Source organism: Tachypleus tridentatus, chromosome 7 (genome assembly GCF_004210375.1).
Source record: "Tachypleus tridentatus isolate NWPU-2018 chromosome 7, ASM421037v1, whole genome shotgun sequence".
Lineage (NCBI taxonomy): Eukaryota > Metazoa > Arthropoda > Merostomata > Xiphosura > Limulidae > Tachypleus > Tachypleus tridentatus.
In genome coordinates this window covers 83,858,018-83,875,524 of record NC_134831.1, presented here as the reverse complement: position 1 = coordinate 83,875,524, position 17,507 = coordinate 83,858,018, and the positions used below count along the sequence as shown (strand labels likewise).

Here is a 17,507-nt window from a genome sequence, read left to right as displayed (position 1 = left end):
TTAAACTATAAAGTTACATCTAAGATGTGCCCATTGTATTAATCGAACAATAATTTGGGGAGGTATAGGCCATCAAGTTCACTACTGAGTTAGTAAGGAAAACTGTGTAGCGTAAATATTCATATGATATTTTAACATGTTAAGGTATACTCCATTATTTCCCATACTAGTTACGCATAAGCACCAGTGCTGAAAAAAAGAAATTTTACAATTTTTGGTAGAATAACTACCAGATGACGTTTAATTATTTGATATATTTAACGTGTCTTCCAACATTTCACAAAAGGCTGTTTATCAAATCTTATTTAGAGTGAATTTAACAAACTACGAGCAGTTGATACATAAAATTAAAATATAAATACTTGTATAGCAAAAAACAAATGTTTTAACAAAGATTTTTGAATATATAGAAAGCAAAATCATTACATCAAAGTAATTTAAATATATATATCAATGTTGTATTAGAGTAAGAACATGAAAAAGATAATGGTCAATGGAAATGTTCCAAGAAAAACGAACACCTTTTTATTTTGTATGGCGGAAAATTTGATATAAGGTAAAGTGATATTGTCTTTATGAAGTTAAGGATGGTTTAATTGTCTCTCTCAAATTGGTATTTTAATGTAGTAAACCGATAGACTGAGAATATCATGAGAAAGAATACGTGTTTCAAGATACAACTTATTAAAAATATGGCTTCTAAGTATATGCTTGTTCATGTGTCTAAGCACTAAAAGTAATGTAATAAGTGAATTTAGCAAAGTACATGTTAGAAAAGTACTGATAATCAGCTGTATTATTTCGTGACATGCGTCAAGGTGAAACTTTATGAATAAAAGTGTTTTACAGCATCTGCTAGTATCATGTGCATAAATTTTACAACATCCATCACGTGGAAGCCAGGGATGGTCAGGTGGTTGAGGTACTCTGATAGTCGCGACATCGAATCCTCATTATACCAAACATGCTCGCTCTTACAGTCGTGGGGGCGTTATAAAGAAATGGTCAATCCCTCTATTCGTTGGTAAAAGAGTAGCCCAAGAGTTAGCGGTGGGTGCTAATGACTAGCTGCCTTCCCTCTTGTCTTACACTGCTAAATTAGGGACGGCTGGCGCAGATAGCTCTCATGTTGTTTTGTGCGAAATTCAAAACTAACAAACATATATAAATTGTACAAATAACATAGTTGTGCATGTAGAATATTTTATACACAGATGCGAATTAAAAAGACGGTGTGTTTATTTCTTCCTGGTTGTAATCACACAAGTTTAGATCGACTCATAAGTTCCTTAAATAACGACAAAAATACGATTTCTATTGTAAGTCTGATGATAGTTTATCAAGAAACACGACAAACTGGCTACATATTTTTAAACTGAAACGAGGCTCGTCAAGTTTCCTTTCATTAGCTAGCTATTCATATACTACATACCTCTACTCTACAGATGTTTATAATTTTCACACAAACAACTACATAAAATACTTGGCTGTATCTGCAGAGAAATCACAGAATACTATAGCACAGGATCAACGTAAGACATTCTTGTCGTATTTCATTTAGAAAAGTGTTAATGTTAATGCTAGAGCTATATGTACTAAGGTTTTGTAAAAAAATCATCTTGGCAGAAACTACTGGCAGGTTTAAACGTCTAACCCTCCATGTTGTTAAGAAAGTGTTACACGGATAGCCTTTCACAAATAAGATGTTATTTGTATTATATTCCTGACTAATAAATTCATGCCTTTATTAATATTTAATAAGTGTAATAATGTATACCAATATAATGAGTGGATCGAATATGAAATATTTCTTTTGGCAGACATTTAGTTTAGAGGTATCTCAGAATTTTTTATTGTTTTCTGTATGTTGGAAGATATTTATCAGAAGCAGGAATAACCACCAAATCATCACCTATCAAGACAGCTTTGATTGTAGTAACTTGTAACAAGTCTCTCTGTAGATAAATACTTCGTTTATAAACTTTAGTATGAAAATGTCCCAATGTGGCAGAGCGCATGTCTGCGAATTTACAACGGTAGCAACGAGTTTCGATATCGGTGGTAGTCAGAGCGCAGGTAGCGTAACGTGTGACTTTGTGCTTATTTACAAACAAATAAAATATAAGAAATGTGTATTTCTTTTTTACCGAGCAACTGTTTTCCAGTAATTTCCTTTTTCAAGTTTATTTGTTTCCGTTATGACATTTGTAAAGTTCTATTCATCCCTGTACTTTTAAAGGATATTATCTTGTATTTTTATTTTTACGGAACAACCCTTTACCAGTCAATATCACTGTATTATCGCATCTTACTAATAAAGATGACTTAACCTAGCAAAACGTTCAATAATGCAGCATAGGATACAAATATGAACTTAGTATTTCGGCAGTAAATTGTTCGGTTTGTTCTCTTTGTAATATGTCTTTTTTTGATTCAGAATGTTGTCTTTTAGATAGGAGGTCAGTGTGTCTGTGGCCTAAATCCTTGATTGTTTTCTGTAAGATATTTTTTCAACTTCTCAACTGACCTTTTTCCTGGAGTAAGAACAATATCTTCATGGGTCAGTTGGATTCCTTAATTTTTGTGATATTAGTCAATATAAAACTGCTTTGTTTTAGATGTTATGAATGAGAGGACCAGCCAGAACAATCTTTCTTTATTTTAATAAATTTATCAACGTATTTTTTAAAGAAATTGATAGATTTTACAATATTTTAACATCTAAACATTTTACTTAAAACGCTATTCATCCTTGTATTAAGCAAGTGTTAATTTTCAGCGAAAACAGTTTAATTTTTTCACCTTACCACTTGTAGCTTCTTTTCTTACAATCTGTAACTTTTATTAAAATACCTTGTGACCATTTTCAGGCAAAGAACAAACAAAATATAAAATACAAGATAATATATTTTGAATTTTTTTCACTGATCATTGTTAACCGTTTAATTAAAGAAACAAGTTTATGAAAGTAGTACATTTTTCGGTATGTTTCTTCAATGAATTATTTTGTAACATAACATATTTTCGTAATTTATACAATCTCAGGGCTGTATTTGTTATAGTAAGACCATGTCATGCTGTCTTTTGTGTACACCTGAGGGAATCAAATCCCTGATTATAGCGGTTTAAATCCGAATACTTACTTCTCTCTCACTGGAAAACTTAATGAGTATTCCATTTGGCAACTATATATTTCGAGATAAATTTAGATTTTATGTACTATAATAATAAAATTTAATTAATTTTAAAAGAGCCATAAAACCCTTCTCACCTTTCTATTTCTCATGAGAAGTCTTGAAGTTATAATATACTCAGTATGATGGATGCACGCAATCACTTTTGCTTCCGCCATAATGTTTTTTTTTTTCTGAGAATTTCTTCAAACATTTCGCAAATCCTCAAAGTAATAAAAGTGCATTTAAACATATTGAGGAATTAATTATGCCTCCTCATCTTCTCTTGGAGCCATCTCCAGAGAAAGATGATATGGCCAGATGAGTAGCGTACTCCACTGGTAATTTGTGGTAAATTTACAATTAACATGAGATAAAACCCAACAACGGTCAGATGTTTTGCAGTAAATTAATAATATACACAGCTCAAATACATTACATGGCCAAACAACTGTAGACACCTCACTATCACACCCATATGTGCTTGTTGAACATCTCATTCCCAAACCATGGGCTTTAATATGGAGTTGGTATCCCTTCGTTGCTATAACAGCCACCACTCTTTTTGGAAGGCCTTTCATTAGATTTTGAAATATGGCTGCCGGAATTCACTCCAATCAGCCACAAGAGCATTAGTGAGGTCGAGCACTGATATCGGGCGAGAAGGCCTGCTCGAAGCCAGGGTTCCAATTCATCCTAAAGGTGTTTGATGGGGTTGAGGTCAGGGCTCTGTGTAAGCCAATCAAGTTCTTTCACACCAACCTCCACACACCATGTCTTTATGGACTTCGCTTTGTGCACGGGGTCATTTTTATACTTAAACAAAAAGCACCTTCCACAAACTTTTGCTACAAAGCTAGAAACACACACTTTCCTAGAATATTATTGTATGCAGTAGCATTAAGATTTCCCTTCACTGGTACTAATGAGCCTAGCCCAAACCACGAGAATCAGCTTCAGACCATTATTCGTCCTCCACAAAACTTTGCAGGTGGCACTATGCATTCAGGCAGGTAGTGTTCTCCTGGCATTCGCCAAACCCAGATTCGTCTATCAGACTGCCAGAGAGTAAAGAGTTATTCATCGCTTCAGAGAACTAGTCTCCACTGCTCCAGAGTCCAATGGTGGTTTGCTTTACACCTCTCCAGCCGAAATAGCACCTACGAAATTTGTTCGATATCAAGGGATACTAGGATATACTTTATATGTTTAGGGTAAAATCGACCAAAAAAGCGTCAATATCCACTGACTAATTGGAAAAGAATTACTTCCTAATAAAGTTAAAAATCATTAAAAGTGAGGTTTGATTATTATTTCCAAATAAAATTCAGTTCTGGTATAATTCACTGTTGATCTGGTTTTCTCAAAAGTGCACAACAATTTCATATACATTTATACATTTGAATTGAAATAGTATAACTATTTTTGCATTTAGGTAGGCATATAGAAAACTCTGACACATGTGTTGGGCATCTTATAATTCATGAGCTTTGATCACATTTTAAAATTAATTCAATTTAACATCGACACTGCTTTTAAACCATGCTATAACAGAGTAAGGTTTTGGCAATTCTCAATACAATAAATTTGATGTAACTCAACACTGTTTACAACATACCATCAGCCGGTTTTAACAAAACAATTGTTAACAACCACTCAGTGGACACCATTTATGAAAAAATATCAAAGTATCGTTATTCGACTAAAAGTGAAATAATTATAAAAAAGTTATTTTATATTTTATTCGTTACCAGTTATTATTTAGTGTAATATTTGAAATCTGTACATTTTATTTTATTGTGTAGTACCTGTAATTATACCCTTTTCTTATGTTTATGAAATTCAGATAATTATTGGATTTTAAGTATTTTGATCAACAGTTACAAAGATCGATGTTTGACGTATCAGTGTACAGAAAAGCTTAAATCTTAACTGTTTAATTTCTATTTTTCATAGTTATTGTTGTTCAATTTCTACCCTGGTTAATAACCTTAATACCATATGTAAGTTATTGTTAGGATTGTTTATTAGACAATTGCCTTAGATAAATAAATTTATATTATTCAGTACATTGTTGCCAAATAAAGATGGAGAAACTGATCAAGTATAAAAATATTCCAAAGACAATTTTTTTACATGTTCAACTTAGATATTTATAAGAAAATATAAGCATTATTAATTTAACAAGTATAAAATGACTTCACTGATGAGATATTTAGATCATTAGACGTCCAAGTGAATTAGTAGAAAGTTAAAGTAGGAAGACGGAATAAAAATTGTCAACTGAAATGTAAAAATTAACATGAATGATTTATTTTAAACACAAATTGAGGATAAAAATGGTTATGACAGAAATAGAGCCTTTGAGAGACGATCAGGGAATATCATATCTTATGTATGAGATTGTTTGCTTAACAAAGTTTAAATTTTCTTCAGTTTTTAAAGATATAAAAATATTCTTTAACCTGAACCGAAATACTGAATACCAATGTTTCTTTTAAATGGTACAACAAATTATAACTTTATGATATAAGTCTCATTTTTTATAACTACTTATTTTTCTTGAAAATATGAAGCTACTAAAACGTAAATTAAAATAATTTTTAGGGATGGATATACGTGGTTCTAGCCTAAATGACTGTCAACAAATCTTGTTGAGTGTGTTAACCAATAATACACAGTTACAACATTAATGGCCCGGCATGGCCTAGCGCGTAACGCGTGCGACTTGTAATCCGAGTTCGCGCCCGCGTCGCGCCAAACATGTTCGCCCTCCCAGCCGTGGGGGCGTTATAATGTGACGGTCAATCCCAGTATTCGTTGGTAAAAGGGTAGCCCAAGAGTTGGCGGTAGGTGGTGATGACTAGCTGCCTTCCCTCTAGTCTTACACTGCTAAATTAGGGACGGCTAGCACAGATAGCCCTCGAGTAGCTTTGTGCGAAATTCCAAAACAAACAAACAGACCATCTTTGCTGTCACCTATTACTTAAAATCCAATTTCATTTGAGATCAAACTAATATTTCTAAATTTGATTTTTAAATTTAAATGAAATTTTACTTATAAATAGTTTCTATAATTAATACAATTTGCAAACATGAATTGAAATATGTTTACAAATTACTGTATAAGCTAAAAGCTCCATTGAACAACAACAACAAAAAATTATTATTCAAAATTATCACGTTCAATAATTAATAAGCATATAAGATTTCATATATCCTCCTGGTGTCTCGCACTGGGATAGTATGATACAAAAAATTTAAAAGTAGGGTTAAAGTTCCGAACAAAGTATATGTTTTTCATTATGGTTTTGATTCAACCTGAACTAATTCTTAATAGGAACTGGTCAGCGAGTTATAAACTTGTACTTTGTTTGAAAAGTATTCAAGGTGAATAGACCTATAAGTTATTAAAGATGTGGTCGCTGTTGTTTTCTTTCAGACGCTTACACTGCGAATGTTCGATATTTAATGCATTTGTTAGCCAATCAAATTTTTGGGTGTATATTTTTTTAGTGTAAGAAATGGCAAATTAGATTTCATAATGCTGTACTATTATTAAGCATTTATTTTGAATAACAGAAGTAACGAGTACGAAACGTTTATCTAACTGAACATCTGTAATAGTTCACTCATTTGTAAGTATATATATATGATTCAATGATAATACCCTGAGAGTTTGAAATATAAAACAAATAAATTCCACATTCGAAATAACAACAAATTCTCAGATTCTCATCTAACTTTTAAAAACATAATTTAATATGATATTTATTTATCACTTTGCTATTAATAGATGGAGCACAAATTAACGAGAAACGTTTCTCATAATTTAAATTTTTCTTATGATAATGTATTAGTTTTTCTAATAATAGATGGCACTAACATATATTAAATCGCCAATGTATTCGTGTTCTCGAAACTTTTAAAACACATAAAAGTTATACACACTGAGAAATTTGATTTATAGTTGAGAGATAGAAATGCTTCCAATGAAATTTAATCACTAGCCTTGATCCTCGTACCTCTATAGTACAAGTAATAAACGCATGCTTTAGTGTAAGATATATTATCTGAAAAAACAGTGTGCATAATTTCACCAAAAAACTTACAATAAATAATTTTAGCTATTATGTGTTTTCCTCACCACAGAATTGTGGTTCTGTTTTCACAGAATAGAACCAGTTTATACTTTTACAAGACAAAACTGCAGTGTTATGTTATCAGGCAAAAACTGTATAACAGGAAAGGTGTTGTTTTACAATAACACATTTATATTACACCGGACGTTTGTTATCGCGGTAAATAATATTTAAATATATAATTATAATTAAGAGTTTGCACCATAACATCAATGCCATGTAAGTGCTTGAGCTATTGCAGTAATAATATATATGAAACACTGATATAATCCCACACCTCCCAAAAACCCGTTGTCTGACATTCCTTAGAAAGTTGGAAACAATCACCAGATGTCACTTCTTTGAAATCAAAAAACATTCGGATATCAAACTTCCACGTACAACAGTACCAACACGTATTATAAATATCACCAATCCTTGACCAGAAATGAAAACATCGTAATAGTAATTAGAGAAAAACTAAACAAAAACTTATACTGTGCTTTTGGACAAACGTTATATCAAAAATAATCAATAGCCTGATGGACTATCTATGAAATTCCTTTGTTCTGAGTGTAGTGTTTTAAGTCATTATTTCACGAGTGTCGTAACATTTTCCTTCCACAGAGATATCCTTCCCTGATACACCAAGACGACTGGCTCTTAATCTGTAAAAACACCAGGAACCTGCAAGCCCTGTCGACTTACTCACCAATGCATTATTTATCAATGTGGACCACATAATTGTTGCCAGAGTTATTGGATTTCGTTTAGGCACTGTTTTAACTGAACTTGTCCACTTTGTCCACTAATATGTTGATAGGACTTTGTAGTGTTGAAATACAATCTAAAAATTAGATCAAGTAATTTCCTTCAATTACAGTGACCCTGGCTTGTGATCACAAATGGTGCACAAATATCGTAACGAGAGGTGAAGTTGGAAAGCGTAAATTATGCAAAGGTACCCTCGACATCGGTTTAGTATTCCAGGTTCATTACACCGTTCTATGGGAACCACGCCAGCATAATCACTGTAACTACAATACTCACCAGGCTTTACAAGAATGATAATGGTTGTTTAACCTCAAACAATACCTTGAAGTTTGTTTACCTCTCAATAGATGGAGATGGTATGGAACTATTTGTGAAACTTTTTTTCAAACACGAGAAAAGTAGCAAGCTTTTAAATATCCACGTGAACTTTATGTCAAGTAGATTGTTTGATATTGCGAACAATCATTGTTGCAAATTTACCTCATAATTTGTAATAGGATATTTAGCATTCACCTAACTGAAGTTTAGCATGTTGATGTATGTTAACAGCTTCTTCCATTTGTTTATACTCAATACCAGTGCCAAGCCTTCAACATTATTACATGATTTGAATGATAAAATATTTTCAAAACAAATACCGAAAGAGCTGGTCCGGTTATTATTCAATCAAATCCTCTGACGGTTTCGGGGTTAATGTTATCTGAAACTTGTAAGGTGATATGAAATATCAGATCATCCTATAAGTAATGTCTGAAAATTTAATACAGGAAGTGCATTATAATTTCTGTCTTTGTAGAAGGCTTTAGTGACTAACATATGAAGTAGGACGTGTAAAAAATGTTCAGACAAATAAAACAAACTTACCCATTTCCACGTTTTTAGATCATTAATGAAATAAACCCTTATGATATGTATGTGACTGAGGAGTACAACAGATATCTAAGGCTTTATGAGTTTAGAAAAGTCGATAGTGCAGCAGAAACTACACGAAACATTAAAAGCGTTTATGACGCTTAGTTTCTGAATGAAAGAAAATGTCAAAGTTTGTTTCAGAAGTTCAGATCATGTGACTACAGCTTACGTGATGCGCCACGCACAGGTCGTTCTGTTGAGTTTAGTGATGACTCGCTGCTGGCTGCACTTAATGAAGATTGTGCTGTAACAGTTGAAGAAGCACAGAAGCTTAATTCAACCCATTCAACAGTTCACCGTCATCTGCAACAGCTTGGAAAGGTGTCAAAATTTAGAAAATGGGTCAACCTTAGAGCACGAGTGGGCATTTGTACTTCCCTGCATTCTCATGAACGTAACTCATCTTTATCGGACAGCTTAGTAACTGGAGATGAAAATGGATATTTTATAAAAATGTTAAGCGCTGCAGACAATAGCTACGTGCAGTCAAACTGGCTGAAGCACAGCCCAAAGTGAACCTTCTCCCTAGGAAAGTCTTCTATTGTCACCAGTTAGAGCGCTTAAATGTTGCCCTGAAAGAAAAAAGGCGTGCTTTGATCAGACGTAAAGGTGTTTTGGTTCACAAGGATAATACACTAGGTTGAAGAGCTAGTCTGGGAAAAACTTCCACATCTTCCTTATTCTCCAGATCTTGCTCCAACTGATTATCATCAATTCCAAAGTTTACAGAACTATCTTGATAGAAAAGAGCTCGGAACACATGAACTTGCCAAAACTATCCACTCTATCCACATTCTTTTTGCCCAAACCCCAAGAATTTTATAAAAGTGGCACTCAGAAGCTTGTGAACCGTCAGCAGGAAGTAATTAATAATAATGGAACATACATTACTGATTAAAATAACATTAAAAGCGCTTAAAATCCTTTCTCTTTTTTTGAGCCTTTTTCGGATATTACTTGAGGTATGACCTGATACATACACCGGTGAAAAGGTGTTGGTAAACTTGTTCATACTAACGAAGAAGAAATGACGACAAAAAAGTCATAAACGTGTATGTTCTTTAAAACATTCATTATATTTGTCCAACATCCAGAGTACTCAGTTAGGTCCATTATAATTATGTTTATTATTTTGAAACAGAACTCTTCGACTGGACGTCTTCCCCATTTTCCACACTATCTTAAAAACGAGTACTGAGTTCAAACAAAACCGCGTAATTTCTCCAGTTTTAAAAACCTATCCTCTAAGCAACTGAATTCTTCGAATAATTTCTCATAACTCTAACTCATTCATTCATTGTTTCCAAAATGTATTTCCTGAACTCTTTCAGAGTTCGCTAACTTTACAGGTGTGTTTTAGAAAAAAATCTCTCATAGCAAAAGCATAAGTGTTTACACGAATCCATCACATTGAGAATATTATAATTTGAAGACTCTTCATGAGAAATGTAAACATGAGGTTTGTAAGTGTTTTATGTGTTTTTTTTTTAAATAAATGGACTGCTTGAGTTGTTTTTAGTATTAAAACAAAGAAAAAAGTGAGGATTAATGAAATGATACAAGTTGAGAAAGATGAAGTCCTGGAGGAGTGTTGGTGTAATAAAATTAATGTAACTATGAATAGAAATATGATAATAAATACTTTGTAATAAAAGTGATATAAAAACACATTTTATATCAATGTTGTTAAAACATAAGGTCGAGTATTACAGATTCATACAGACAAATACATATTTAATCGGCTTTAGTCTGTTAGCTTATTTCTTTTTATAGGTGTTTCATTCATTTCAATCGCTGTATCCAATGTAAATTATTATTTGTTGTCAAAATGTGAAACAGTTAAGATATATAAGACAATGGAGAAACGGACCTTTCAGTTCCTAGTCATTTCAGTTCATTAACTACGTAAGTACAGTGTTACTGAGAGTTATGAAAATAGGTATACTAAGAGTTTGTGTTGTTAGTTTAGCACGAACTTACTAGAAGACTATTTGTGAAGCTGTTTATTTTTTTATTTCTTCACTACAGCAAAGGTAGTAAATACAATCAATAGCTAGCTTTGGATTACTTTTAACTAATAATTGTATTGGCCGTCACATTAGAATGCCCCTACAGACCAAATGACAAGTACTTAAATATACTGTTCTGTTTATCTCAGTGTGTTCATTTTATTCAATTTAATAAATCACAAATATCAAATCATATAATCCTAGCCCTGTATGGCCAGGTGGGTTAAGGGGTTAGACTCATAATCCGAGGGTCACCAGTTCGAATCCCCGTCCTACCAAATCTGCTCGTCCTTTCAGCCGTGGAGATGTTATAAGGTGACGGTCAATCCCACTATTCGTTGGTAAAAGAGTAGCCCAAGAGTCGGCGGTTGGTGGTCGTGACTAGTTGCCTTCCCTCTAGTCTTACACTGTTAAATTAGTGTCAGCTAGTACAGATAGCCCTCATGTAGGTTTGCGCGAAATTCAAACAAACAATCAATCACACAGTCCTTTTCTTTTGTTCAGTTGACCCACCTGATTCGAAGGTACGTTTCAGGGTCTATAACTCTAACAAATGGGCTTAATCTATCGTTGATGATTGTGTAGTTTTGTGCTTAAGAACAATTTTATTATATAATTTATTTATTACTTTTTCAGGCCACTTTTCATTTGATACTACTATTGTTTTCTCATAGTTGTAAAGCACTCGGAAAGGATTTTATTGAAAGTATAATTACGTGAAACGAAACATTCTGTAAATAAATCAAAAATATTCATTTCAGTCTTCTCTATCAAATGACCACATATCATAGCTATAACCTTGAAGAATTACTTCCGTAGTAAACCTTTTGGAATACAGTCTGAAATATTAAAATCACACCCCTACACCATACACTGTTTCCATAATCCATCTAATTTACGAGTATGTCGGTTTCCTAGCACTTGCTTCAACAGTGCGATAACATATAAATTCATAGGTGTTGCTTATGCATACTGAAATGGCATAAGTTGGTATTAAATAACCAGAATAGACTTCTCATAAAAAATAACCTGACCTGTTGCGGTGTGTTTATATAAGACCGTAACGAGTTACGAATTGACTTGCTGAAAATATACATCAACATTAACAGTGCTTGATGACTGATAATCACGTTAAGAACATTTTCAACTTAAAATTCATCGTTTACAGTTCCGACAGAGAACTGGTACACTCAATATATACATATACGTAAACTAAACGACAAGGCCAGTGGTCTTTATGAAATAAGTATAACCGTCTTTAATTTTAGACTATTGATCAAGAGAAATGTAGTCCTTTAACAATGTTCTCCGCAACAAGAAAGGTTTCCAGCTCTTTGTTACAGTATTTATTATCACTATTATAACCCACTTATAGCTCAAATTAAACAATGAATTGAACTACGTCATAGTTCGAACTTTGTAACTCTCGCTCTGCAGTCCGTAAAGTTAACTCTTGTCATGGCTCGAATATGACAAAAGAAATTCTCGTCTTTATTTTCCTAAGTCATTTTTTTTAAATGACAGGATGTTAAATATTTATTTGAAAATAAAATGGTAGATGAATCAGGTGTCGATCAAACGTGTTATTATATAGCATAATTAACAGAACACTAAAGTGGTGTCAAAAGGACATTATTTATTTTAACAAGACATTATGGAGTAATCGGGTGTCTATCAAACATGTTTTTAAATAGAATAATTAACAGAACAGTAAATTAGTTTCTATTGCACATCATTTACAACACAACACAATAATACTGTTGAAAATAAATCATTAATTCTGAACTCCCATCACGAATAACTAGTAACAAAATAATATGAAAAGTTGTTATGAATTAAATAAACTTCTACATATAAACAATGTAATATTTGGTTTCTAAACACTTATTTCCATTTCATTACACCACAACTTAAATAAATATGTTTCTGCATAGGTTTTTTGTCTCACAATTTTGAAACCGTTACGTAAATAAAATTTAGTTGCACCTGTATTTAAACTGTCTACAAGAAGACGCAGTTTTCCGTAGCCTTCTTCTTTAACAAGTTGAATACATCTTTTAATCATTAAATTCCCTATTCCTAAACCACGTAGATTTTTCTTTACATACAGTCTGGTCAAATACGGAATATTTTTGTCTCTTTGGATAATAACTGTTGCTACCACTTCACCTTCAATCTTTCCTACTAGATATGTGTGATTATTTTGGAAGGCCCAGGTAACCGGGGTCATTACTTCTGGAGTTAGAGTGTTATAGCCATATGTGTGAACCATTTGTGTAATCAAATGTGATGATTTTAAAAATACTGTTAACCCAAACGAAATTCCAAACAGCAGAGAAGAGGTAATGCTAGAAATAAACATGTTGAACAGAATAACAGCTATCAGTATTATAATCCAAAGTTTCATATTTTTGTATATTTGATGATAATGTATTACAGATATTGTTTTTACTATCTCTGCTAAATTCAGTTGTAAGAAACTTCTCACAGCTGGTTCATCATCAACCGTTATCGGTTCAATCTTCAGTTTGGATATAGAAAACGAATGATCATTGATGTTTGAAAAAGCCATGGAACAATAGTGGACAGTCAGAGAAGTCTTCTAATAAATATATCCTGTTTCCTCCTGTTTGGAATAAAGAGAATAAAATTCGCATGTAGGAAGACCAGTGACGAAACCTTAAATATGTGTTATGAGGCTGTCTGTCTAGACGTGTAGGTTATCAGGTGAAATTTTAAAAAGATATTACAACTTTAACATATAGCTCAATATATATTCAGTGTCAATTTATAAGATATTGATAACATTTTATTATTAACGCCATAAATCAAATAAAATAAACTGAAAAGTGAAACAATGGAAAGAAAAGAGAAAAAGTTCCTTAAGCTATTTTAAATATTCACTGCGGTCTATCAACTCCCCAAATTTTGGTTTTGTAAGTCTTTAAGCATACCACTGTTTCACTAGTAAACCACAAACGAAATTTTACTTGATTCTAAAACATATACTTGTTATAATTCGATGTACTTGCGCAAGATCCACGAATCGTATTGTTTCGAGAGTAAATAAAACGAAAACTAATGAAACAAATATTTTTATTAATTGCTCTTGGATTTTATTCAGTTAATTTTTCAAGCTCGTGCGATTTTAACAAAACTATGAAACATCCAATAAATTATCCACAGAAGAAATGATATTTATTTCATCCAACAATACAGAAAGGAAAACTAATATCTCATTTTGTAAAGATAAAACTATCCAAGAATTTTAACAGATTCCAGAAACCATGTTAAACTGGAAATAATACGAGCAAAATCACTTGCAGAAACAAAAAATGAATCTAAATGAATCCGACCTGCTGAATTCAAACATACATTTATGGACTCGTTCAACGCAACATCAATGAAGAGATACAATGAAGAACTGAGCTTCGCAGTAACATCTAAAAATAATCCATTCATTGAAATGAAAGCCTGCCTGGAAGATTTCACTAGAAGACAGGTGATACACTATACACAAACTGAAAACAATAACAAAACAACGAAAAATAACCATAAGAAAAGAAGACAATTTCGACAACAATTCCATCAACAAACAACAACACTTTTTTATTTTATGTAGAACTGAAAACATCTATATCCCAGAAATTCCTCAAAACAGTAGCAGGAGGCCCGGCATAGCCAAGTGGGTTAAAGCGTTCGACTCGTAATCTGAGGATCGCTGGTTCGAATCTCAGTCGCATCAAAAATGTTCGCCCTTTCAACCGTGGTGACGCTAAATATGACGATTAATACCGCTATTCGTTAGTAAAAGAGCAGCCCAACAGTTGGCGGTAGGAGATGATGACTAGCTGCCTTCCCTCTTGTCTTACACTGCTAAATTAGAGACAGCTAGCGCAGATAGCCCTCATGTACCTTTGTGCTTAATTCCAAAACAAACAAATAAACAATACCTGAAACAACTTTTCAAAGAATTTTCACACAAAAACCACCAACATACTTTTAGAGAAAAGAAAACTGAAAAACAACCTCACACGAAAAGATATTAATCCCATAAACAAACTTCAAAAACAACAACATCAAAATTAAAAAGGAAATAAAGGCAGTGCTATAGTTACAATGAAAACAAATGAATACTTTAAAAAAATGAACATCTTGTCAGATACAAACAAATTTAATGTAATAAACAGAGATCCAACAAAAACACGTGAAAAACAATTAAACAAAGTACTACTACAAATGAAAAAACCCAACACAATCTAAGGGAACCTTTATTCTTACCTATTAAAGACCAACTCACGCACACCACAACTATACGACACCCTCACACGCCATAAATCCGATTTTTCACTACGATCCATAATGTAGACCTTTGAACCATTTAACTGCAACCTTGGTAAATAAATAGCATGAGCATTTTCTAAATATGTATCATCAGCGGACTCCTCTTCCAAAGACTCTTTTGACATTAAATCTATTATTAATCAACTAAATTATAAACTCTTAATGGCCAGTTATGATGTAACCTCCATCTTCACAAAAGTCCCAACAACTGAAGCCTGCAAGCTGGCTACAGAACTTTATATATACACGATCCCAACCCACTAACACATCTTTGCAGCAAAAAATTATCAACATTTATAGACTTCGCAACCGTATAAACTGACTTTATGTTCAATAACCGAACCTACCTACGAAAGACCAACTCACGCACACCACAACTGTACGGCATCCCCAAACCTTATTAACCCGATTGTATGAGAATGGGGAATCACGTAACAACAGGTCCAGCCAAGATTCAATCTCAAGGGATCAATTCAGCCTTGCATCCACCACTATTCTGGTACAGTTATGTTGACGATACAATTACTGAATTCACATCTACAGAACACACATTTAATTTTTTTCAACCACGTTAACTCAATACACCCCAACATTAAGATCACCTGTGAACACGAAACACTTACCAAATAGGTTTTCTTAACATCAAGATCACGAGAACCAATTCACATTTCACAACAGAAATAAACAGAAAAATCTCCCATACTGGATTATACATTTCCTTGGACTCAGCACATTAAACAAAACAAAACATGTTAATAAACCAAATAAACACAGCGGCAAAACTTTACTCACCCAATAATTTAATGATGAAATCAACAAAATAAAACAACACTTTTTTGATAGGTTAAATTTTCTTTATTAATAAGTTGTGATAATTCAGTGATACTAAGTGGTCTTGGCTTATTCCGTAACAATAAAAATACAAGATAATTTCCTTTAAAAGTACAGGGATGAAGAAGACTTTACAAATCTCATAACGGAAACAAAGAAACTTGAAAAGGAAATGACTGAAGAACAGTTGAACGGTAAAAAACAACACAATTTCTATATTTTATTAGTTTGTAATTAAGTACAAAGCCACACGTTACGATACCTGCACTCTGCTTACTATCGATATCGAAACTCGTTTCTACCATTGTAAATTCGCAAACACGCTGCTGTGCCATATGGTGACATTTTCATGTAAACCTTTGTAAACGAAGCCATGATCCACGTGGAAAATTAGTACAAATTACTACAATCACAGATGTCTTGATGGGTGACGATTTGGAGATTATTCCTGCTTTTTATAAATATCTTCCAACATGCAAAAAACAAAAAACATATTCTGAGATACCTCTAAACTAAATGTTCTGCCCAAAGAATATTTCATATTTGACCACTCATTATATTGACATTCATGACTCTACTCATGAAATATAAATAAAACCATGATTTTACTAGTTAGGAATATAATACAACTAATATATTATATGAGAAAGGCCAACCGTGTAACACACTCTCAACAACATGGAGGGTTACCAATTTAAACCTGCCATTAATTTCTACTAAGATGTTTTTATATAGAGCCTTATCACAGGTAGCAGTTGCAACCGTGTAAGTGCACATGTCATTACTAGTGTAAGATACAGATCAATTAATTGTTACCTTTGTTTAACTTAACGTTTGTTTCTTAAGTACATATGACAAGGATGTCTTACCTTGATCCCGTGCTATACTATTTTGTGACTTCTCTTCACATACAGTAAGCTGTATTACGTAGCTGTTTGTTCTGAAGTTATAAACATCTGTAGTGAACAGGTGGTAGTGCATGTAATATATTCGGTATACATATTTATGTTCTTAACTTAATTTATGTACGAAGGAATAACGTATGTTTTAATATTCAGTGACATGGATCTAAAAGTTGACGATAAATAATATGTTGACTTGTTTCCAGAGTTATATATCTACCTGAATGTTCATTTTATACACAAGATGTTTCACATAAATCTTTCGTCTTGGAAAGTAGTGCTATTTACATAGATTTTTATTTTACAATACATTTTATATACCAACAACTTCTCAGTAATTCATAGCGCAATAAAGTAAAATCTTATGTGAATAAAACAGGAGAAAAAGGTTAATTTAAATATGCTTGATTTACTTTTATAGATTGTTTAGGAAAAGCATCC

At 32.7% G+C, this 17,507-nt stretch overlaps 1 long non-coding RNA gene across 1 annotated transcript; it reads right to left on the bottom strand.

Annotated features, from left to right (window-relative positions):
• Positions 1-10,968: 10,968 nt before the first annotated feature.
• On the bottom strand, positions 10,969-17,114 carry LOC143258048 (uncharacterized). The gene is made up of 3 exons (XR_013032114.1): positions 17,034-17,114; positions 16,427-16,629; positions 10,969-13,615 (listed from the first exon to the last, which is right to left on the bottom strand). It is a non-coding gene; the product is annotated as an uncharacterized LOC143258048 (long non-coding RNA).
• Positions 17,115-17,507: the final 393 nt, after the last annotated feature.